Source organism: Anguilla rostrata, chromosome 1 (assembly GCF_018555375.3).
Source record: "Anguilla rostrata isolate EN2019 chromosome 1, ASM1855537v3, whole genome shotgun sequence".
NCBI classification, from domain to species: Eukaryota; Metazoa; Chordata; class Actinopteri; order Anguilliformes; family Anguillidae; genus Anguilla; species Anguilla rostrata.
In genome coordinates this window covers 83,101,189-83,117,944 of record NC_057933.1, presented here as the reverse complement: position 1 = coordinate 83,117,944, position 16,756 = coordinate 83,101,189, and the positions used below count along the sequence as shown (strand labels likewise).

Sequence of the window (16,756 nt, the reverse complement as noted above, 5' to 3'; positions counted from 1 at the left end):
ATTTTTACCCCCTTGATGAAAATTTAGCATTTTGATTAAATTTACACTGCAACTTTTTTGTTGTTGTTTCTTTTTAGGCGAAAATAATATTTTGTTAGAAATCATTACGCTGAGAATTTGGGTGAGGGGATCTTCGGGGGTTCACAGCTGAACTGTGTTGCCTTTGAAGGTGGGGTCAGGAATATATTTTGATTCTTTTAATTCAGAAAATGAATGAAAAGTTTAATTCCTCTAATTGCAAAATCCTCATAGAATATTAAGATCGTTGTCAAATTAATTTGTTTAATTTCACTTGTTTTTCTGAACTGAAATGTGATCGACCCCAATCCTGCTGAGGGTTATTTATACAGTTTCAGTGGTTAGGTTTCAGCTGCAATGACTTGCCATCATTTTCAGTTCAGTGTTTTGATTTTAACTCACCCGAGTCAGTAGAAGTTTGTAATTTGCCACTCTTGAATTGAACGTAGAATACCTCTCTTATCTAAATCTGAAGAATTTACTCTTGTACCTGTATTGGGAACACAGCCATTGAGGGCTGTTTTTGTGTGGTGGTGTGTGGTGGGGTGTGGTGTGCTGTGTGGTGTCGTGCTGTAGGTGTGCGTGTGTGCGCGGCGTGCCGTGTCGTGTGCGTGTGCGTGGTGTGGTGTGGTGGGTGTGCGGCATGAGGGTGGCGTTGCGTTTTGCCGCATACTTGTATGCTGTGCTGTAGTATATTTCTGGTTCTTCTAGCTACGGATCTGAGCCTTGTCAGCCTGCTTCAGTGTTCAGATGTGTTCGGTAACAAGGCAGGCATCACAGCGGCACGCTGAGCACACCGGCCGTGCCCGAGAGAAGATTGGCAGGGCGCGTTTAGGGAAGCGTCGCTCGCACCGTGAGATGAAAAACACAAGTGGAGGAGGAAGTGGGGAAAAAAATGTTCCGTGGGTGTTTTCACCAAAAATAAATAAATAAAATCAACCAATTAAATTAAACAACTTCTCCCCCCCTCTCCCTGGGTAACGCACAAGATGGGAGTGAGAACGAACGCGCATTCGCACACACACTTTGAAACGGAACTAATGAGGCCGGTTAGCGTAATTGATTTGTAATTTTGTGTTAAGATGCGAGTCGATTTGAATCGAGTTGGCAGCGGGAGCGCAGTGCCAGTGTAGCGGGCTGGGAGAGCAGCTCTGGGGAGCGCAGTGCCAGTGTAGCGGGCTGGGGGAGCAGCTCTGGGGAGCGCAGTGCCAGTGTAGCGGGCTGGGAGAGCAGCTCTGGGGAGCGCAGTGCCAGTGTAGCGGGCTGGGAGAGCAGCTCTGGGGAGCGCAGTGCCAGTGTAGCGGGCTGGGAGAGCAGCTCTGGGGAGCGCAGTGCCAGTGTAGCGGGCTGGGGGAGCAGCTCTGGGGAGCGGGAGCGCAGTGCCAGTGTAGCGGGCTGGGGGAGCAGCTCTGGGGAGCGCAGTGCCAGTGTAGCGGGCTGGGGGAGCAGCTCTGGGGAGCGCAGTGCCAGTGTAGCGGGCTGGGAGAGCAGCTCTGGGGAGCGCAGTGCCAGTGTAGCGGGCTGGGAGAGCGGCTCTGGGGAGCGCAGTGCCAGTGTAGCGGGCTGGGAGAGCAGCTCTGGGGAGCGCAGTGCCAGTGTAGCGGGCTGGGAGAGCAGCTCTGGGGAGCACAGTGGCAGTGTAGCGGGCTGGGGGAGCGGTTCTGGGGAGCGCAGTGGCAGTGTAGCGGGCTGGGGGAGCAGCTCTGGGGAGCGCAGTGCCAGTGTAGCGGGCTGGGAGAGCAGCTCTGGGGAGCGCAGTGCCAGTGTAGCGGGCTGGGAGAGCAGCTCTGGGGAGCGCAGTGCTAGTGTAGGCGGCTGGGAGAGCAGCTCTGGGGAGCGCAGTGCCAGTGTAGCGGGCTGGGAGAGCAGCTCTGGGGAGCGCAGTGCCAGTGTAGCGGGCTGGGAGAGCAGCTCTGGGGAGCGCAGTGCCAGTGTAGCGGGCTGGGAGAGCAGCTCTGGGGAGCGCAGTGCCAGTGTAGCGGGCTGGGGGAGCAGCTCTGGGGAGCGCAGTGCCAGTGTAGCGGGCTGGGGAGAGCAGCTCTGGGGAGCGCAGTGCCAGTGTAGCGGCTGGGAGAGCGTCTGGGGAGGGCGCAGTGCCAGTGTAGCGGGCTGGGGAGCAGCTCTGGGGAGCGCAGTGCCAGTGTAGCGGGCTGGGAGAGCAGCTCTGGGGAGCGCAGTGCCAGTGTAGCGGGCTGGGGGAGCAGCTCTGGGAGCGGGAGCGCAGTGCCAGTGTAGCGGGCTGGGAGAGCAGCTCTGGGGAGCGCAGTGCCAGTGTAGCGGGCTGGGAGAGCAGCTCTGGGGAGCGAGTGCAGTGTAGCGGGCTGGGAGAGCAGCTCTGGGGGGGCCAGTGCCAGTGTAGCGCTGGGACCTGGGGGAGCAGCGCTGGGGAGAGCCGCAGTGCCAGTGTAGCAGGGCATGGGGAGAGCAGCTCTGGGGAGCGCAGTGCCAGTGTAGCGGGCTGGGAGAGCAGCTCTGGGGGGAGCGCAGTGCCAGTGTAGCGGGCTGGGGAGCAGCTCTGGGGAGCGCAGTGCCAGTGTAGCGGGCTGGGAGAGCAGCTCTGGGGAGCGCAGTGCCAGTGTAGCGGGCTGGGAGCAGCTCTGGGAGCCAGTGCCAGTGTAGGGCTGGGAGAGCAGCTCTGGGGGCGCAGTGCCAGTGTAGCGGGCTGGGAGAGCAGCTCTGGGGAGCGCAGTTGCCAGTGTAGCGGGCTGGGAGAGCAGCTCTGGGGAGCGCAGTGCCAGTGTAGCGGGCTGGGAGAGCAGCTCTGGGGAGCACAGTGCCAGTGTAGCGGGCTGGGAGAGCAGCTCTGGGGAGCGCAGTGCCAGTGTAGCGGGCTGGGAGAGCAGCTCTGGGGAGCGCAGTGCCAGTGTAGCGGGCTGGGAGAGCAGCTCTGGGGGAGCGCAGTGCCAGTGTAGCGGGCTGGGAGAGCAGCTCTGGGGAGCGCAGTGCCAGTGTAGCGGGCTGGGAGAGCAGCTCTGGGGAGCGCAGTGCCAGTGTAGCGGGCTGGGAGAGCAGCTCTGGGGAGCGCAGTGCCAGTGTAGCGGGCTGGGAGAGCAGCTCTGGGGGGCGCAGTGCCAGTGTAGCGGGCTGGGAGAGCAGCTCTGGGGAGCGCAGTGCCAGTGTAGCGGGCTGGGAGAGCAGTCTGGGGGAGAGCGCAGTGCCAGTGTAGCGGGCTGGGAGAGCAGCTCTGGGGAGCGCCAGTGCCAGTGTAGCGGGCTGGGAGAGCAGCTCTGGGGAGCGCAGTGCCAGTGTAGCGGGCTGGGAGAGCAGCTCTGGGGAGCGCAGTGCCAGTGTAGCGGGCTGGGAGAGCAGCTCTGGGGAGCGCAGTGCCAGTGTAGCGGGCTGGGAGAGCAGCTCTGGGGGGCGCAGTGCCAGTGTAGCGGGCTGGGAGAGCAGCTCTGGGGAGCGCAGTGCCAGTGTAGCGGGCTGGGAGAGCAGCTCTGGGGAGCGCAGTGCCAGTGTAGCGGGCTGGGAGAGCAGCTCTGGGGAGCAGGAGCGCAGTGCCAGTGTAGCGGGCTGGGAGAGCAGCTCTGGGGAGCGCAGTGCCAGTGTAGCGGGCTGGGGGAGCAGCTCTGGGGAGCGCAGTACCAGTGTAGCGGGCTGGGAGAGCAGCTCTGGGGAGCGGGAGCGCAGTGGCAGTGTAGCGGGCTGGGGGAGCAGCTCTGGGGAGCAGCTCTGGGGAGCACAGTGCCAGTGTAGCGGGCTGGGAGAGCAGCTCTGGGGAGCGCAGTGCCAGTGTAGCGGGCTGGGGGAGCAGCTCTGGGGAGCGCAGTGCCAGTGTAGCGGGCTGGGAGAGCAGCTCTGGGGAGCGCAGTGCCAGTGTAGCGGGCTGGGGGAGCGGGAGCGCAGTGCCAGTGTAGCGGGCTGGGGGAGCAGCTCTGGGGAGCGCAGTGCCAGTGTAGCGGGCTGGGAGAGCAGCTCTGGGGAGCGCAGTGCCAGTGTAGCGGGCTGGGAGAGCAGCTCTGGGGAGCGCAGTGCCAGTGTAGCGGGCTGGGAGAGCAGCTCTGGGGAGCGCAGTGCCAGTGTAGCGGGCTGGGGGAGCAGCTCTGGGGAGCGCAGTGCCAGTGTAGCGGGCTGGGAGAGCAGCTCTGGGGAGCGCAGTGCCAGTGTAGCGGGCTGGGAGAGCAGCTCTGGGGAGCGCAGTGCCAGTGTAGCAGACTGGGAGAGCGGTTCTGGGGAGCGGGAGCGCAGTGCCAGTGTAGCGGGCTGGGGGAGCAGCTCTGGGGAGCGCAGTGCCAGTGTAGCGGGCTGGGAGAGCAGCTCTGGGGAGCGGGAGCGCAGTGCCAGTGTAGCGGGCTGGGAGAGCAGCTCTGGGGAGCACAGTGCCAGTGTAGCGGGCTGGGAGAGCAGCTCTGGGGAGCGCAGTGCCAGTGTAGCGGGCTGGGAGAGCAGCTCTGGGGAGCGCAGTGCCAGTGTAGCGGGCTGGGAGAGCAGCTCTGGGGAGCGCAGTGCCAGTGTAGCGGGCTGGGAGAGCAGCTCTGGGGAGTGAGAGTGCTCTGTTCGCCGCATGTAAAGCAGTCTCTGTGGCGAATGTGTGTCCCTGGGTTTCATTGATCGGTCTCTTCTGTAATTGGCCGGTCGATCTACACCCTGCTTTCCGCCGGGGGGGAGTCGTCGTCCTGATTCGCTGCTGTAGCAGGTTTGGGGCCCTTCGCGGGCTCGTCCCGCCCAAGATGTCGCCAACTCTGTGTTACCATGTTGGGTGTAAGGGTGCGCAGCAGGACCCCTCCTGTCCTTGGGGCCTGCAAATGGCCGCCCTCTTCCGAGCGGCGGGACCCCTCCTGTCCTTGGGGCCTGCAAATGGCCACCCTGTTTCGAGCGGCGAGACCCCTCCTGTTCTTGGGGCCTGCAAATTGCCACCCTGTTTCGAGTGGCGGGACCCCTCCTGTTCTTGGGGCCTGCAAATGGCCACCCTGTTTCGAGCGGCGAGACCCCTCCTGTTCTTGGGGCCTGCAAATGGCCACCCTGTTTCGAGCGGCGGGACCCCTCCTGTTCTTGGGGCCTGCAAATGGCCGCCCTGTTCCGAGCTGCCCCCCCTCCCCCGCTGGTGATCTGCTGTGGGTAGGACCTGTCTTATCTGATGGCTTTGGAATGATTGCACATGCTGTGTGCAGCCTGGCGAAGGATTTTAAACTGGGACCTGCCTGGTGCTTCCACTGCCTCTTAAATCATATATGAACATAAACACAGCTGACTTTTATTAAACAATACAAAGTGACTGATACATTAGCAAAAGCAGGGTAATGCACAGTTCAGGTGCCTGGGAGCCAATCACATGAATCCCCAAACCTTTATTTAGTCTGTCCTTAAGTATCCAGGGACTTCTGAGTATTTTCTGTGCTCCTCCCAAATTGCCCTCTGGTCAGTCACTGTAACCTGTGTGAACCCATAAACCACCACTGGGAGCCAGATGATTGGTTTATTACCCCAACCAACCGGTTGTGTGGAAACGCAGTCGCCTGTAGCGGGCGATACACGGAGAGGAAAAACGACAGGGGCATGGAGGTTGATCCATGTTGTTTAAAAAAACACGTTTATATTCTCACCACTGTGTTGTTTAGTTTGGGTTTGCCTTTCAGCCTGTCTCTTCTCAATTTTCCAGTTTTCTGATTTCCTGTAAACTGTCTGTGGCATTTTCTCTGTGAAAAGCGATGTAATAAAATAAAAATTGAAAAAGGAAATGGAAAAACCTTTCGTTGTCTGAGCCGCGTTTGGTTGAGAAGTCTCTGCGCTGTGCTAGATTGTGAATGACGGCATGCGACTTAGTCCCCGCCCCCAACCGAAAATTAAGGCCTGTTTAACCGTCCCGGTGCCCTCCTCATTTGGGCCTGTGCTGCAGAGGTCAGAAACAAGTCAGCAAGCAGATATCTGCTGCATGCTGTGGATTTAGGGGGAAGATTCAGTTCTTCAGCAGAACATGGCAAGAACTAGGCTATAATGGATGGCTCTGTGAAGGCCAGTATTCAGGAACGGTCCAGCTAAAGGCCAGACTCAAATCCCAGTGGAAAGCTGCGGTATAACCTGAAAACTGCTGTCCACTGATCTGCTTTGTATAACTTTGTAGAGTTGGAGCAAATTTGCATGGAGGAATAGGCAAAAATAGCTAATGTGCAAAGCTTGTACACATGTACTGGGGGGGGAAAAAACTCTTTAGCTATAATTGCTGCTGAAGATCCATCTACAAAGTATTTGGCGTGGGGGGGCGGGGGGGTGTGAATACTTTTGTAAATTACGAATGCAAGTCATTAATTTAAAAAAATGTTGATTAAAAAATGTTTTTGCAGCATGACGCTGCTGTATTTGTGTTGGAGGAAAATGTTTCAAGGCATTCAAATTTTAAGTTGTAACAGGAAATAATGTGAAATGGATTGTGGGTAGAGGTGAACACTAAAGGCGCTGCAGATGCCATTAATAAGCTGCAGTCTGGACGTAGCTGCACAGTGACGCTAATTTTGTAGCGCATTGGAGGTGAAAGGAAACGATGACTATGGTATTTAAGTGCAGACTGTCGGCTTGATTTTGAGGGTATTTGTGTCCATATCAGGTGAACCGTGTAGCATTTGCAGCCCGTTTGTACACAGTTCCTCAATTTTAGGGGACCAATAGGAACTGGACAGTTGGCTGCTTAGCTGTTCTGTGGCCATCTGTGTGTTGTTGGACCATGTTCATGCGCAAGAAAGCTCACAGAAGGCCTAGTGTTCATTTTAGGTGTGGCATTTGCATTGGGAGTCTGTTGCTGTTGTCTCTCAACATGAGGACTGAATCAGTGTCAATGGCAGTAGAGCGCAGGCCATCATGGGGTGGACAAATCAGAATAAACTGAGCAGAGAAATAGCTAAAACATTGGGTTTAAAACAAGCAGGGACTGAAGACGATTGCACTGCAGGCTTGGCAGAGCATCACCCGGGAAAATACCCAGCAATGCAAAGGATTTGCAACCAAGTACTAAATTTGACAGCTTCTTTTTAAGGAAAAATAACATGAAGGGTCTATGTATACAAAGGGCTGTAATTTCTACATGGTTAACTGGGTGTGGATGTAAATAACCTGAAATTAAAGCTGACAGTCTGCACTTTAAACTCATATTCGTGGTTTTATTTCAAATCCATGTTTTGGAGTACAGATCCAAAATGACAAAAATGGTCACTGTCCAAATGCTTAAGGACTGCACTATGCAGCTGCATGTAAACTCCTCTTAACCTTGATTAATGCAGACTAAGAAAATGCATTAACCTAATACAGTTATTAACATTTTTGCTTTTAAAAGGTTTAACACGACACAAATAACAGTAGGTGGCAACTTTGAGATTTGTTGCTTTCTTAATGCAGTCAGCTAGGTACAGCAGCTCAATGCAATTAGCAGATTGGCAACTGATTTACCGCAGTTCACTCTGCTAATGTTTTCTCTTCGTATGTTGAGAGTTGACTTGACTTGTCTGCTAGCTTATCCAGTATTGTTATGCAGTTTGCCTGTGCATGTGCTCTGCAAATCATAAACGTTATAAGTTTTGCACAGAGTCTGTTAACAGTATGCATAGCAGAAAATGTGCACCAGACTGCTTCGATCTTTTGCCTCTTATGGTAGCGGTATAATGAAACATTGATGTGTCAGAGCATCGCGATGCAAACGACACGACACGGCTGCATCGATGCGTCTTGTGTGGATCGATTCGTGTTGCGCTAAATCGTTCGTTTAAATGTCAAAATTTGATTTGAGCCGACCGAGGCACTGAAGTTAATAAACACGCTTGTTAACTGTGCTAGTTGTGCTGTTTGTTATTTTGATGATCTGTTGCGTGTCGGTGGGGTGGAGGAAATCTGTCAGAGCTAATGGTCACGGTCACATCGCAGCAAATCGTGTTGTGAATTTTTTTTCTTTTTTAATTGTTGTATGTGACGTCAGGTTATTGTGTATATTACATCCCGGCTGTTTTTGATGTCGATTGATAAAACATGCCCAGCAATTAATTTCCCCCCAGGGATGAGTAAAGTTTATTGAATTGAATTGAGTAGACATCACTCCAGGCTAACGCTAATTTTTGTAATCTCCATTTCAATGCATTTTGAGAGCTCCCTTGGCCCGCCGCTGAGCTGGCGTGGGTCTGGTGGAAAGCCTTTGAACCTCTCCTGTGTGGTCCCTGTCTGAACCGTGCCCGGGCACGTTGCTTTTCACCCGGTGCCACAAAATGGCACCCAAAGGGAATTTCCTCCGTCAGGAGAGCAGAGTTGCTCTTCGTTTCTCTGCAGACGTGATCAAGCCTGCTTAGGGAGCCCTGCATTCTACCGTCTCCTCTACAGTGCAGCATCTTCATCAGGCCATTAAAAAAAAGTACTTCATCAGTGCACAGGCAGTACAGTGCTGAAGAATCCCAGGACAGCTTGTGACACTTTTTATTCACCGTGCTTGTATTTATAAACTTGCATTTTATAAACTCCTGTAGCTACACTCTGGGTCCTCTGTGTTATTAATCAGTTTCCCATTACAGAGATGGTGGGGTGCATGCGAGAATCTATGAGGCTTCAGCTGATTTTTAGATATGTAATGCAATTTTGCGATTTACACTATATGCTGTGATTGATATTCAGAGAGAACATAGTGACGCGAGGCATTAAGTTTAGTGGAGAGGAAAAATATGTTATGTAATACATAACTTATTTATATAACTGCATGAAGATGTTTTTTTTTTTTAAACCAGTGTAATGCAAAAGTATCTCTTGAATACATTTCAATTTTACTGCCCATCTGTACATGAATTAGCTACCTTTTGATGCTTTCTTCACATAGCCTTCTAAGAGTCTGTCTTTGTTGATATAGGCTGCGTGGGAGGTCTTTGATATCCCAATTGATTTTTCTCATCCTTACTTCCGCTGTGGAATATCAAATAATTGCTTCGCCTGATTTTATGATTCATCAGTGCTCTTCGTTAGAGTCTGTGATGTGCCACACCCGCTTTCGGGGAAGCATGAAATTTGCAAGATGTAGAAAACGGTTCAGCTGTCCTGCATTTAAAAGCGGAACAAAGGTTGCTTCTAACTGGGATTATGTCTACATTTGCAAATATTTCTCAACTGCTTTATTTGTGATAATGATAGCAACATCCTTGTAATGACAGCCTTGTTCGTGAGTTTATAAATAATATTGCCTCTGTTTTGACGAAGAAAGCTATATTTTAAGTCCAAGTAGGCCTTTCCTTTATTAACGTTCCTCAGTCAGTGAGCGCTGCTCGTGGTCCAAAGTTCTGACCATAACGGCATCTCAGTGCCAACCACGTGGGCATATTTAGCTTGTAAATCGGACTCTTGTTCGACGGAATGACTACAGACGGCTGCATGACGTGTTCATGACGTCTGAAGACGATCTTTGAAGGGTTTCAGTGAAATCAAATGGAATTACACATTCTTAAAAGCCTGGTTTGCGTTGCTCGACGCCGTCGGGCACAACGGATCGGTGTCTGAGGATGAGCATGGGGCCTGTCGTTTCTCAGCGCCACGCCTTGCGCGATGCCGTTCCGGTTAAACCGGTCGGACTGTTTGGCTCTTCCCTTCCCCCGCAGCGGGTAAACGAACGTGTTTACCCTGTCTCCCAAAGGTACAGGTCCAGCGCATTAAATGGTGTCAGATTTTAGCTCCGTGTTGGGCACGGCGTTTTATGTTTGTCCAGCGCCCTGCAGTATTGTGGGTGGCACGGTGGTGCAGTGGGTAGCACCGTCGCCTGACAGCAAGAAGGTCGTGGGTTCGAATATTGGCTTGGGGCATTTCTGTGTGGAGTTTGCATGTACTCCTTGTGTCTGTCGGTGAGTGGGTGAGTGAGTGGGTGAGTGGGTGAGTGGGTGGGTGAGTGGGTGAGTGGGTGGGTGACTTGTCCAGAGTGTATTTCTGCCCCTCACCCAATGCATGCTGGGATACGCTCCAACACCCCCCGCAACCCTGCTTAGGATAAGCGGGTATAGATAATGGATGGACCCTGCTCAGGATAAGCGGGTAGGCTATAGATAATGGATGGACCCTGCTCAGGACAAGCGGGTATAGAAAATGGATGGACCCTGCTCAGGATAAGCGGGTATAGATAATGGATGGACCCTGCTCAGTGTAAGCAGGTAGGCTATAGATAATGGATGGACCCTGCTCAGTATAAGCAGGTAGGCTATAGATAATGGATGGACCCTGCTCAGGACAAGCGGGTATAGAAAATGGATGGACCCTGCTCAGGATAAGCGGGTATAGATAATGGATGGACCCTGCTCAGGATAAGCGGGTATAGATAATGGATGGACCCTGCTCAGTGTAAGCAGGTAGGCTATAGATAATGGATGGACCCTGCTCAGTATAAGCAGGTAGGCTATAGATAATGGATGGACCCTGCTCAGGACAAGCGGGTATAGATAATGGATGGACCCTGCTCAGGACAAGCGGGTATAGATAATGGATGGACCCTGCTCAGGATAAGCGGGTATAGATAATGGATGGACCCTGCTCAGGATAAGCGGGTATAGATAATGGATGGACCCTGCTCAGGATAAGCGGGTATAGATAATGGATGGATGGATGGACTGCAGTATTGTGGGCTATACGCATTTCTTCATTTTATGTAGGCTCGGTAGCTGCTGACTGCGACACCGTAAGGCAACCATTTAATCTGCTTTTTATTATTTTGGTTGGTTTTATTATTATTATTATTGTTGTTGTTGTTGTTGTTTTAGACTGGGCGAAGGTTCTTTGCTGGAGGGCATTAATGAGGCAGCCCCCACGCGACATGCCAGGCTAATGTTGCACTGCTAAAAATGCTGCTCTGCTAAGCTGCCCGTGACTGACTCTGTATTTCCGTCCGGCGAAGGCGTGGGCTGCGGCGCTGTGTCCTCCGGAGTCAAAGCGAGCCCTAATGGGCAGACCATTTCTGCAGAAAAGAGCGCCCTTAACTGCTAACAAATGGATGAATATGTGATTAATTTTTAGGGCCAAGCCGGGGCTCGGGACAAAGGCAATCTAATGCTTTAATTAGGCTCAGATCAGAGTAAGTGATGGGAAAGCCTAAAGCATTCGCTGACCCCGTCCCTAATGGTTATCTCAATTCCGTGCCATGATTGCCGTTAAAAATTTCCAATTAGGGGCGAGGGCGGTGTGAAGGCTCAACTGCGCTGAGAACGGCTTAATTGCGGCCAGTTATAATTCAGACTTTTATAATTGAGCCGCGATCTGGAGGGGGAGCGCGTCTGACAAATTGATTTAGAACCGAAGCGCTCCGCCATCCAGGCTGGCTGTCGAACCTGTGGACCGCGGGCACAGAGGCAATTGTGAGCAGTGATTGAGCGAAACAGTTTTATAATCACTTCCCCGGCTGTGCAGGGGAGAGGCGGATGCAGAATCGCGTTAATGCAAGCCGTGTATTCGCGGGTAGCTCCGTGCATACCAATGCTCTGTCATTTGATCACTCTGTGGAAGGGGAGGACCGTTATCACTTTGCCCATTTGTATTGCGCGCACGTCCCAACGGAAGCATCGCAATGTGCAGCAGATGCGTCGCCGGGACAACTTTACTATAGTATGTGCACATCAAACCTAGACTTTAACAATGCCATTTCAGCGAGCGAACGGCACGAACGGCCTCTCTTTGCGAAGACGTGGTCCACGCCAGTATGGCCTGTGACGAGAGACCGGCAATTCAGGTTAATACAAGCAAGATTTGTTTTCGCATGGTTTTGTAGGTATGGTAATTGTATAAGGTCGAGTTTCTTGTATTTCACGTTGAAATGTTCCCTTTTTTTAGGTGGGGACGAGTTGTCAGTTTGCATTTGTATTGAAATCAAGGCGTCATATGCAAAGTTCTTTTTCCAACTTGTAACGCCTTTGTAATGTGACCTCGGGGACAATATCCCTCTTGCCTATTTATAAAGTCTCTCCCCGTGCTCCTCCCCATGGCCAGCCCCCCCTTCCCCCACGACCTGATCAGTAAAGTCCAGCTTTCCTATTGAAGGTTTCAAAACTACAACTGTGATTCAACTCATCGGTTTGCCCCTCCTGGCTCCGGCCTTAATCTGACGCAGTTCGCTTTTGTTCTTTGTGATGCTTTCGCCATTTAAAGTTAGAGTTAAGCCCGTGTCAGTTACGCAGGGTGGCGGATGAAGGGCGTATCGATGGGATGGAAATAAAATCACTCGTTCACTCCGTTCTGATCGCAGAAAGGTGGACTCGGCGAAACCGAACTCTCCTTCGGGTGAACTGGAGCGCAAGGAAAACGAGCAGCGACTCTCATTTGAATTGTACCAGTAAAACCTGAAACCAGGAAGTCCCAAATTATTTGAATTTGAACTGTCTTGCAAACTTTTATGCTGCCCCTTTTGCTTTAACTGTAAAACAAAAAGATTACCGGCACACTGGCATTTTGGAGCAGATTGGACCTTTTCAAACTGAATGGAACATTTCAGAGACAAATATTACCTCTTGGTTTTGAAATCAGCTGTGTAATTACATTGGAATTTATAATTGATAGGAAGTGATATTTGTTGGCGGTCTCTCCTTCCTCGGCCCAATAAAACGAATATATATATATATATATATATATATATATATATATATATATATATATATATATATAATTGTATTTTATGCTGAGAGAAATCGTACTCCGTATGTGCATTCTCTGCTAAGCTGAGCAATGGATTGGAATATGTCTCTGACCTATTTTAGTTGCGGCGCGGAAGCGCTGCAGCTCTACATACACGCCGAACCATCTAAATACTGTTTTATAATTTTGCGTAGTCTGCATAGTTTCCGTTGTGTGCGGCACTCGCGAAGGGCCAAATCATTTGTGCGGCATATTGCACATTTTGCGCAGGCCACGTAATTAGATTTTGTTACTGACAGTTATAGTTAAAAAGACAACACCTTCATTCATATTTCCAAACCTACTAAATACTGCATGAATTTGTGTGTGTGTGTGTGTGTGTGTGTGTGAGTGAGAGAGAGAGAGAGAAAGATTTTGACAGTGACCACCAGACAGTGGTGTATATTTTCTGCTACTGAGGTTCCAAGAAACCCCCGTCATCTCTCAACCACAAGAAAGCTTCCTGCCACCTCTCAACCACCAAGAACTGACATGTTCACTTCCAAAAATGGAGAACTACTATTGTTCGGATCCCCAGTTGAAAGACAGGGTAGACTTAGTGCTGATAATGTCATCAAAATGGTTCCAGGCCCCACCAGAGATGCTAGCAGTCATGTACAAGACATAATGTACAAAACTCAATTCTGGGGATTATTTTACTTTTTATTGGTGTTTCTTCATTATTGAATAACTGTCATATGTTACTTATTGATGTTCTGAAGTGTTTTCTGAACCTAAACATTTGAAATGTTTGACATTTTAAATATTTTTTCCTGCGGTCAAATTGACCCCGAACATAAAATGTTACTACGCTTGATAATAAAAGGTGTGTTTCTTTCCAAATGTTATTTTTCTTTTTTAATGAGCACTTAATACCAACATAAAGCCCTGCGAACACCAAAACGTACTTTGTTTTCCATTTTAGGTCAATGAATGAGATTTGTACAGTCATTTAAAATCAATACTTTATGTATAAGGGGAGAATGGGGGGAGTCATGTTTTATTTACTGGGGTATTAAGATGGTCAGTAGAAAGGCCTAAAGTAGCTGAGAGGGAAACTTTGGTAACACTTTCAGTTACAATTATTTTCTGCAGGTTTATATTGCTGGGGCCAAATTGACCCCAAACATATAAAGGTTGTTAGTTAATTTGAACGTAATAGGAGGGTTAAAAATCGCTCCATAGGGGGTGCTATAGTGCCAACGCTTGGACCCCTCCCATCGCCGCTTGCGGCTTTAATTCAGTTAAAGCCTGCTATGAGCCAGGCCACGAGAAGTGAATACAGTGAGCAAATGATCAGTCGTTTCACAGAACAGTGAGTCAATAAGGGAAGAAGAAGCCGACTTTGGCTCTGCGCCTGTGGTTCATACTGCGCTGTGGTTTCTTTCGACACAAGTGTTAATGTTTAATTTCTTAAATACGGGCTCTCGGAAAAAGACATGAGAGGACTTATGGGCCCGTTCTCTGTCATTTATTGGAAGTTTACAGTTTAACACGTGACGTGCTCTCCGTTACTTTTTGGTAAATGGTAACTGGACTGCATTTATATAGCGCTTTTATCCAAAGCGCTTTACAATTGATGCCTCTCATTCGCCAGAGCAGTTAGGGGTTAGGTGTCTTGCTCAAGGACACTTCGACATGCCCAGGGCGGGGTTTGAACCGGCAACCCTCCGACTGCCAGACAATCGGTCTTACTATGAGCTATGTCGCCCCTTTTTTTTGGAAGAACTTTCAAAAGATCTGCTTGTGTGAAGTAACCTTCCAAGAAAGAACTTGAATAGCACATACACCCAATCGTTCTTATTGTCTTTCTGATATATTTTTATTTATTAAAATGTGATAGATTTAAGATAAGAGGGGGGAAAGTCATTGAATAAATAGCAGTGGCAACAGTAAAAACATAAACACAGTTGGCTAAAAAGTAAAAAATTCAGTTTTCAGAATGGAAAAGTAAGTACCTTTGTACTATAAAAATATAACAAATGGTGTAGAGCAGAGTGCTTAAAGTTATCATACTTAAGTATTCAGTGATCAAATTTAGCTTTGAAAGACAGGATTAAAAGGAAGACATAAATGGGTTTAATTTGAGTGAGACTGAGTACCCCAATGAAGAGAGAGCCCAGTTAGCCTTACCATTTGTGGTGTTTTAAAAACAAAATAAAGGCTCCGTTTTAAATCCATATAATAGGAAGAATTAGTTTAACGCCTGCCTGGCATCCTGCAGTTTTATCGCAGCGGAGTGGATGTTCTAAAGACACAGCGCCTCTGAGTGAACTCTCTCTCTCGCTGCGCCCAGCCTGCAGGTAGGCCAGCGTTAAAGACCTGCAGGTAGGCCAGCGTTAAAGAGCTGCAGGTAGGCCAGCGTTAAAGACCTGCAGGTAGGCCAGCGTTAAAGAGCTGCAGGTAGGCCAGCGTTAAAGACCTGCAGGTAGGCCAGCGTTAAAGACCTGCAGGTAGGCCAGCGTTAAAGAGCTGCAGGTAGGCCAGCGTTAAAGACCTGCAGGTAGGCCAGCGTTAAAGACCTGCAGGTAGGCCAGCGTTAAAGACCTGCAGGTAGGCCAGCGTTAAAGAGCTGCAGGTAGGCCAGCGTTAAAGAGCTGCAGGTGGCCAGCGTTAAAGAGCTGCAGGTAGGCCAGCTTAAAGACCTGCAGGTAGGCCAGCGTTAAAGACCTGCAGGTAGGCCAGCGTTAAAGACCTGCAGGTAGGCCAGCGTTAAAGACCTGCAGGTAGGCCAGCGTTAAAGAGCTGCAGGTAGGCCAGAGTTAGGATGCAGCATAGCAAACCTGCAGGTAGGCCAGTGTTGGGATGCAGCATAGCAAACCTGCAGGTAGGCCAGCTTTGGGATGCAGCATAGCAAACCTGCAGGTAGGCCAGCTTTAGGATGCAGCATAGCAAACCTGCAGGTAGGCCAGCTTTAGGATGAAGCATAGCAAACCTGCAGGTAGGCCAGCTTTAGGATGCAGCATAGCAAACCTGCAGGTAGTCTAGCTTTAGGATGCAGCATAGCAAACCTGCAGGTAGTCCAGAGTTAGGATGAAGCATAGCAAACCTGCAGGTAGTCCAGAGTTAGGATGCAGCATAGCAAACCTGCAGGTAGGCCAGTGTTGGGAAATAGGGATTAAAGTGTAAACGGTGAAGAATTTTACTGAGATAGGGGCATTCCTCAGCTATGAGGTGGCTGTTTTGAAAGGGATAGACACAGACTACCTTTTTTTGCATAGCCGGCATCAAATGGGAAATGTAATATTGCAAAATTTCTGAAAGGTCAAGATGACATTTTACAGACATTCTTCATATGAGATTTGAAAGTTGGGAAAGGATCCAGTAAGGTTTGCCAGTGTCTCTACATTTTTTCCTGATTCTCTGTGGCCACAGTTTCTGTGCTGTTTACCTGCAGAAAGTGGCAATTTATTAGTGTTTTAACGTCCTCCAAACATGTTTTCAACAAAGAGCAAAATAAATAATCTTGGGTGTTTTCACATATGTTCGAAAATAGGGAAGACTTATGCTTGCAGTATTGTTTTCTTTTGTCTTAAACTGTAGATCGGACATCATTAGCTCAATGTGAAATTCTTCGATTAGTTTCCCGGATGAAAACCAAGAGGGTTCAAGAGGTGCTCATTTTCCAGACGGCAGTGTCATCTGCCTGCATTGTGTTCGCTGTTGTTCCCTTCTCACAATATGTAAACAATACGCCCGTTGCAGCTGCTGTTTTTTTTTTTTTTTGGTATAATGCGACGATAATGATATTGTTATTTTTTTCCTCTCGGTCCTATTTGGCAAACGAGCCGTGATGTACATTTTGAACGGTCTTGTTTATGCGTGCTGCCGGTTTCGTTGTTTCCGTGAAAAACTTGCGCGCGAGATGACAAGCGCTGGAAACAGAAGCAGCTGTCTCTGTAGTCGGAGAGCCGCTCTCCTGTCAAAACACACGCTCTTTTAAAAGTGTATTTTCCTTAGTAAAAATAAATAAGTAACTTAAATGACTGGTTGATCTAAAACGGTGTGGAAAAGCAATGGCATGACGTTTATAGTGTATAGTACTACATTCCTTTCTGTAGAACTTCAGAATGCATCGTGTTGTTTCCATTTGATCAGATCAGCCAGTGTAGAATTCAGTGCGGTGTGCCCAGAAAAATGT

The 16,756-nt window shown here is 49.8% G+C and overlaps 1 protein-coding gene across 4 annotated transcripts in view; it reads left to right on the top strand.

Moving 5' to 3' along the window:
• The window catches only part of st14 (ST14 transmembrane serine protease matriptase), a 57,115-nt gene that overhangs the window by 10,451 nt on the left and 29,908 nt on the right, over positions 1-16,756 (top strand). The window lies entirely within an intron of this gene.